The following is a 7,661-nucleotide window of genomic DNA, read 5'->3' as shown; positions in this document are numbered from 1 at the left end:
TTGTGTTGCATTTACAGGAGGGTGATTATGTTTCTATATTCAATGAACTAAGTGGATCAGAGGTCAATGGTAGATCTGAGATTAAATCAGTGTGGACAAGGGAGAAAAAAAGTGAGTTTCTGTCACTTTTCTGTGCCCTCAAGGACTGAACCAAGGAAATACTGAAAGTGTTGTTCTGAATGGATTGAGGACAATAATCCATCCTAGAATGGAGCCTATAATCTGGAAAAGGGAGTTTCAATTGAGCTCTTTATTGTTTTGAGGAAGATATATAAATTAGGGCAACATACGCATTTATAATTTTCCTATTGAAAGACTATTTCATCTATTTAGTCATTAATTTTTATTAAGCATGACCATGAGAAAAGAATAAAGGTAGCTAAATCATTCTCCAAAAGGAACTGAATAATTAATAAGAAATGAGAAACTAAGATGCTATAAAGCAAAATGAAATAAGCAGATGTTTAAAATTTTAAATATATGTTTAAAAGAACGTGTTTTCTAGGCACTAGGGTGAGAAGTAGCATTTTACCTGGTACTTAGGTAAAAAATCTATTTATGTGGTATGGTCAAAATGCATTTAAATGATGCTATGTTTTTTTTCCACCGAGCATCAGTGAGTTGGATGAAAAGATTGAGCCGGAATGACAGTTTAGGAACTACAACAACGTGGGAGTTTGTTGGACATCATGCATTTGTGCACTGAGCAGGGCAATCTTTGGGGACCCTAACAATGGTGACAAAGTTTCCATGCAGGTGCGGGGTCAGGTCACATGAAATGAAACCCAAAAGAATGTTCATTGCAGCCTGAAGGGGAACCATAACTCTACTACGGCAGCGTGTGTCCCAGGAGGTGACCAGTAATGGAGTGAGGGTCTTTCAATGTCCAGACCCTGGGGTGGGGGTTAAAGGCAGAACTCGGAAACTCTGATGTCTTCTGGGTCCAGAAAGAGAAATCCAAAAGGATAGGATTGGTGGGGTGGGCATTCAGATGAGGTAGGGCATGTGGGCACAGTCTAAAAGGACCATCTATTCTCTTCGGTCCACGGCTGTGAAGTAAAAATGCTGGTTGTGGGTTACCAAACCATCTGCTTTTCAAAAGAATAAGCCCATCCTCTGTAATGACTTTGGTGGGGTGACCCTTATCACTTGTTCCAAGTACCATTATCTAAGTCCATTGCCTTCTTTTTATTATTTATTTTATTTTATGTTTTTCTGAACCACAGACCAACATCAAGGCATCCTGGATGTACGTGAAATTATGTCAGTGTCTCTATCCAGGGTGCCCTAGGACTTGATTTGACCCAAACACTACGGAAACCCTGTACTGGAAAGGAAAGTCAACTAAGGATCCAGAGAGTCCTCTTAGCAAACTTTGGTGGGTTTTTGTTTGTTTTGTTTTGCTTCTGAAGAAATGAATGTTATCTTATCAAAAGCACTTAAATTAGTCCATTTGTGTTGCTATAACAGAAATACCTGAGACTGGGTAATTTATAAAGAAGAGAGGTTTATTTGGCTTATGATTCTGGGACGGCTGCATCTGGCATGGGCCTCAGGTTGCTTCTACTCATGGCAGAAAGTGTCAGGCAGCCGGTGGGTACAAGCAGATCACATGGAGAGAGGAAGAAAGGGGGGGGTGGAGCTGGGGTCTTTTAAACAATCAGCTCTCACAGGAACTAATAGAGCGAGACCTCACTCTCTACCCCTCCTCTCCCAGGGAGAGCACTAATCCATTCATGAGGGATCTGCCCCCATGACTCAAACAGCTTCCAGCACTGCCACATTGGGCCTCAGATTTCCACATGAGTTTTGGTGGGGACAACACATCCAAGTTCTATCAACACTTTTGTTTGCAAACCACAGAAAACTTCTTACATGAGCTCAACAAAGTGAACAGCATTTATTACAAGAATGCTGCAACATCCTTCGGAAACCCTGGGGAGGATGTGGGCCTCCTGAGGCTGGAGCAAGGTGCTGCAAAGATATTAGAAAACAGGTATTAACTTTCTCTTCCTCTCACCCCAGGGCACTGTAGAAAAAAAAATTGTACTTCAGTGAAAAACTGAATTGGCTCTTATGCACTTCTCTAGACTGAATCTAGCTTGGCTCATTGTCTGAGCTATTTTCTAATTCTTTGTAAATTGGAGGTAACGATATATGCAAATACTGTCTTGTTCAATAGAGTTTCAACTGCTTCTCAGAAAAAAAAAATCCAGCACTTTTGCCTCCATTTGCAATTTAATTCCTTTGCTCTCTATGAATTTGTGCATTTTCCCGTTTGAACCAGTTATAATATGTCTGGTTGTCTCCTTGATTAATGAGTAGACTAAAATCTTTAACGTGTGTTCATTTTTTTATCTGTGTAAAAGTCATGCTTTTAATTTTTTTTTTTTGAAAATCATCTTTCCCTGTCTTGCTTTTTCTAATTCTGAATGCACTTGGAAGCATGGCTGTTTTATCCCAGTTGGCTTTTCAAGACCTTTCTTCAAATGAACAGTGTTTCTAAATCTGAATTCTAAATTCTTGATACAGAAAAACATGTTTGTATGTGTCCAGCTAGCATCGTTCCACCCTTGCTACAATTGTATGTCCAGAGGGTGATATCTCCAGTGCTAGCATGTTTGCTGGACACAGCACAGTACGTTGAGGGTTGGAGATGGAGTTCTCAGGAGCGTGTACGCGTGTTTTTGTGTGCACATGTGGTTGGGAATGGTTTTGTGCAGAGCAGATATTCAAACAAAAGTTGACTCCTACAAAGGCTGTAAGATTAACTCATACATTCTGTACAGAACTGGGGTATCCACAGGACCAAGAGGAACTCAAACAACAATGAACAACATCCATTTATCCATGTCACAAAACTACAATTCATTACGTCCATTAAGTAAGCCCATTGCTAGAGGATTTAGTGCATATCAAGGGAATGTAGAACAGACCTGTGACTCGCTGTAACTCAAATGAGTGTGGGATATATGCTGTAAAGAATGACAGATAAATATCTATGAGAGTTTGGAAGAGGAAAAGATGACTTCCTCGTGGAGGGAATTAAATAAGGCTTTAGGGTATAAACATTCAGCAGGGACCCCCAATAAGAGACCAGGTTGGAACATGTGAAATAGGGTACGGTTGTGGTGGTAGTAGGGGGAGAGATGGGAGGGTTTCATATGTTCCACATGGCAGAGACAGTCTAAGCAAAGGCTTGGAAGCAAGGGATTACTGGGGACAGGTGGGCAGGCTTTAATGGCCTGATCATGTTGACAGCATTAATCAAGCTGGGTGAAGGCATATTCATGTTCACAGGTAGGGAGGATTTACCTGCTCCAATATAAACCATGATCCTTCAGAGGTCTCACAGCCAGGCTTTGTGAATGGAATTTTTGAACCACCTCAATCAAGGATGTGAATATCAGAACCTAACTCAAGTTAATTGGAGCAAAGAAGTCATGTTTCTTACAAGGACAAAGGGACATTTCATGGCAGCAAAGGGAGATGGACCTCCTAAAAGACAAGAATCAGGACATTTTAAGACAAAGTTGGCTGCCCATATGCATTTCTCTCAGAGCTCAACTCAGAGTCACTTCCACCTGATAAGCTCTTGATTGACAACTGCCTGTCTGAAAGGTCTGATTTATTTCATTAATGTAGGCAGGACACTAGATAATGCATGCCAGTAGAGACAAGGTAAGACTCAATTTACAAAATACTAAGAATCATTTAAATTTGTGTTATGATATTTTCCCCCAAGGAAGTTTAAGACCTGTTAATCTGATATCTAAGTTATTATAAAGTAGATTGAGGAAAATTTCAGGAGAAACTTTTATCTCCAGAATCACATTCTTTAAACTGCAGGAGTTCTTTTGCTTAGAGTTTGGTGTGATAAAAACTATTTCCCATTTCCACTGGCTGTTTTATACTCTAGGCATTACAAAACAATTTATTGTTTATTTATTCTTTTATGACTCTTGAATTGGAGCAGCCATGTAAGAGCCGTCCTATTCCAACCTGGGAGGCAATTTGATTGCCGTGTTCATACTGAAGCATCTCAACATTAAATCTGAATCCTGAGGGCATGGGAAATTGAAAAGTGTCCTGGCAGAGGAAAATCTTCTAGCAAAAAGTTAAATTATTCATGAGAAAGTCAGGAAACAGCAATGGAACTCATGGGTAGATGCGGCAACATCACGAAACTTTCCCAAGATACCCTAGCAAAGGCAAAGACAAAGGATTTGAATTTAAATTAATCTTTTTAATCCACAGCCACATGGTATGGGGATAAATGATTAATAAAACAGCCAAAGAGGAGGAACGGGAACCACAAGATTAAAAGACAATCCGCAAAACACGATCCATGGCTAGGAAATCATTGGGTGGAGAGCTAGAGAAAAAAACTTTGACAAAGTCACTTTCTAACTTTTTAATGTTTTTCTTTCAAGTGGATATTCATGTTGTGAAAACTATGTGGTCCACAAACCTCTATTCATTGGAAAAGATGAGTATAGAAACTGGGTTTGTAAAAACTGAGAAACTATAATTCACATTTTTTGATTTCACCAAACCAATACTCTATTTCACCATTTTGTTCATTTCTTATGTAGGCATTTGTCCTCTTCCAACACATGTTTTTTTAAAATCAAAAGAAAATCTTTTACAGGCAAATGTCCATCTAAAAGAAGGAAACAGTCAAGTAAGCCAGATAGAAAAAAAATTGTGTTTTCTTGCTCTTTCCTTTCAGAAGGTAAAACAATCCAGAAGATTGCCAAAGTCTTAAACAACTTGTAAACATACCACGAATGAATCTTCTATGTTGAATTAATTGAAAACACATTGGGTACTGAACCTCATAAAACTGACAACTGGAGATTAAAACAAACGCAGTAGAAATAACTCATGTTTATTGCGATTTTGTAACCTCATATTTATTGGTTTCTGTAGTCTGTTTAATATTTATGTATTCATCATTTGATTTATAGCAAATATCTTCCTTCAAAGACGGCAACTCATCTCTTTATATTTTCAGTGTGTACACTCATTACCCGATTTTATAGTCTATTACTCAGGAGCCACTTTTTCCATGCTGATAAATGTTGATATGTGCAGACATTTAATTTTTTAGAAAATCGTTATTTTAACATTATTTTAAGCTGACAGAATACTTGCAAAATTTGTACACAGAATTCCTTTATACATTTTATTTAGAGTCATCAATAGCTTACATTTCTCTCCATTTGCTTGCTTTCTCTTTTCTGTCTCTCTCTCTTGACCACTTGAAATATTTAGGAGTAAAAGACTTACCATGATCTTTTACTCCTAAATATTTTAATGTATGTTTCTTAAGAAGGACAAAGACATCCTGATCAAAATCAAGAAATTTGACCTTGAAGCAATACTATTATCTAATCCTCGTTTTGTGTTTAAATTTTGTCAATTTACCCCAATACCCCATATTATTTTATTAAATATTTATTAAATATTCATTTAATCTGGAACATTTCCTTAGCTGATTATCTTGCAGACGAGCTGTCAAAGGCATCTGGTCCCTCACATTTAATTTTGATATTGAGTTGATTTCTCACTGAGCTGGTGGAGCAGGTGTTGTGGGTCGTGCAGTTACAGGACCAACCTGAATATGATAACAACACTGTGGTCATCTGGGTCCTCAGACACACTCTGGAGATTGGTAATATGTTGATCTAGTTTCAGTCTCCCACTAGGGTTTTTAGGCAGGAGGTCAGAAACTTAATCTGATTTTGGTCACCTCTAAAGTTCTTAGGTTCCATGATTAATGTAGCCTAAACAAAAAGCACATACTTTAGAGGTAGAATAGTAAATGCACCAAAAAGCACATACTTCAGAGGTAGAACTGATTATTGTTTAGATTTCAGTAGGTGTAAAACTGGGTAATGCCACTGTACTTGGGCACTTACTCTGGGAGAGTAATTTACATTATTATCCAGGTATTGTCCCACCTCAGACCAAAATAATAATTAAAAAAAAAAAAAACTCAGGTGATGAGGGTCTCTGGACCAAGCACAGGGCACAGACTCTGCCACAGGAACACCTGCCTAATGACCAAACACTGGTTGGGAGGGAGTGATAATTTCCTTGAGTGATGCTTGCATGTTTACTGTTATATTTTCACTGTTAAACTATTGTCCACAGCCTATGGCCTGGGTTGGGTTGTTCCCTATCTCTCCTCTTGTTTTCTTTAAAAATCCCCATGATATACAGACATTACATTAAGATTCTGTAANGTTTTGTGTTTAAATTTTGTCAATTTACCCCAATACCCCATATTATTTTATTAAATATTTACTAAATATTCATTTAATCTGGAACATTTCCTTAGCTGATTATCTTGCAGAAGAGCTGTGAAAGGCATCTGGTCCCTCATATTTAATTTTGATATTGAGTTGATTTCTCACTGAGGTGGTGGAACAGCTGTTGTGGGTCGTGCAGTTACAGGACCAACCTGAATATGATAACAACACTGTGGTCATCTGGGTCCTCAGACACACTCTGGAGATTGGTAATATGTTGATCTAGTTTCAGTCTCCCACTAGGGTTTTTAGGCAGGAGGTCAGAAACTTAATCTGATTTTGGTCACCTCTAAGGTTCTTAGGTTCTATGATTAATGTAGCCTAAATAATAGATGTAACAAAAAGCACATACTTTAGAGGTAGAATAGTAAATGCACCAAAAAGCACATACTTCAGAGGTAGAACTGATTATTGTTTAGATTTCAGTAGGTGTAAAACTGGGTAATGCCACTGTACTTAGGCACTTACTCTGGGAGAGTAATTTACATTATTATCCAGGTATTGTCCCACCTCAGACCAAAATAATAATTAAAAAAAAAAACCTCAGGTGATGAGGGTCTCTGGACCAAGCACAGGGCACAGACTCTGCCACAGGAACACCTGCCTAATGACCAAACACTGGTTAGGAGGGAGTAATAATTTCCTTGAGTGATGCTTGCATGTTTACTGTTATATTTTCACTGTTAAACTATTGTCCACAGCCTATGGCCTGGGTTGGGTTGTTCCCTATGTCTCCTCTTGTTTTCTTTAAAAATCCCCATGATATACAGACATTACATTAAGATTCTGTAAGTGAACAGAGATAACTCAACGGGCCTCACTGAAACTCTCCTGGTGCACAAATACTCGTATTATGTGACGGATGACAAGGGCTCATAGAATTGGCAGCCCAGAGAGTAATCGATTTCCTCTTTGATTGAGTCAAGAAAATAAAAGAACTTCTTTAGACCAGCAGAGTCCCTGGGAGGGGTGAGGAATTCCCGGTGAGCCCTTCCTAGGAAGCCAGCCCACTCAGCAAGTATTTATTGGATATTGTTGTAGTGGTTTGATTAACAGAAAGTCCAGTCCTGTCTAGAACGCAATGAGCGACAGGTGAGGCAACAAGGAAGGGACAGTGGATGTTACCAGGAGGCCGTTTATGACAGGGATTGGGGGGTATAAAAAGGAGCTTGGATTTTACAATGTTTGAATAAAAATCCATTACACAAATAAGTCACGCATACACTTCACACGTTCACTGCTCTGAAATATTCCCCTCAAATAGAAGAAACAAGGACAACATGGCAAAGAAGGTTGAGTGTAAAGTTTTCATCAATCTTGCAAGATTGCAAGTTAGAAATTTCC

Source organism: Galeopterus variegatus, unplaced genomic scaffold, assembly GCF_000696425.1.
Source record: "Galeopterus variegatus unplaced genomic scaffold, G_variegatus-3.0.2 Scaffold2218, whole genome shotgun sequence".
NCBI lineage: Eukaryota > Metazoa > Chordata > Mammalia > Dermoptera > Cynocephalidae > Galeopterus > Galeopterus variegatus.
This window is presented reverse-complemented; position numbering follows the sequence as displayed.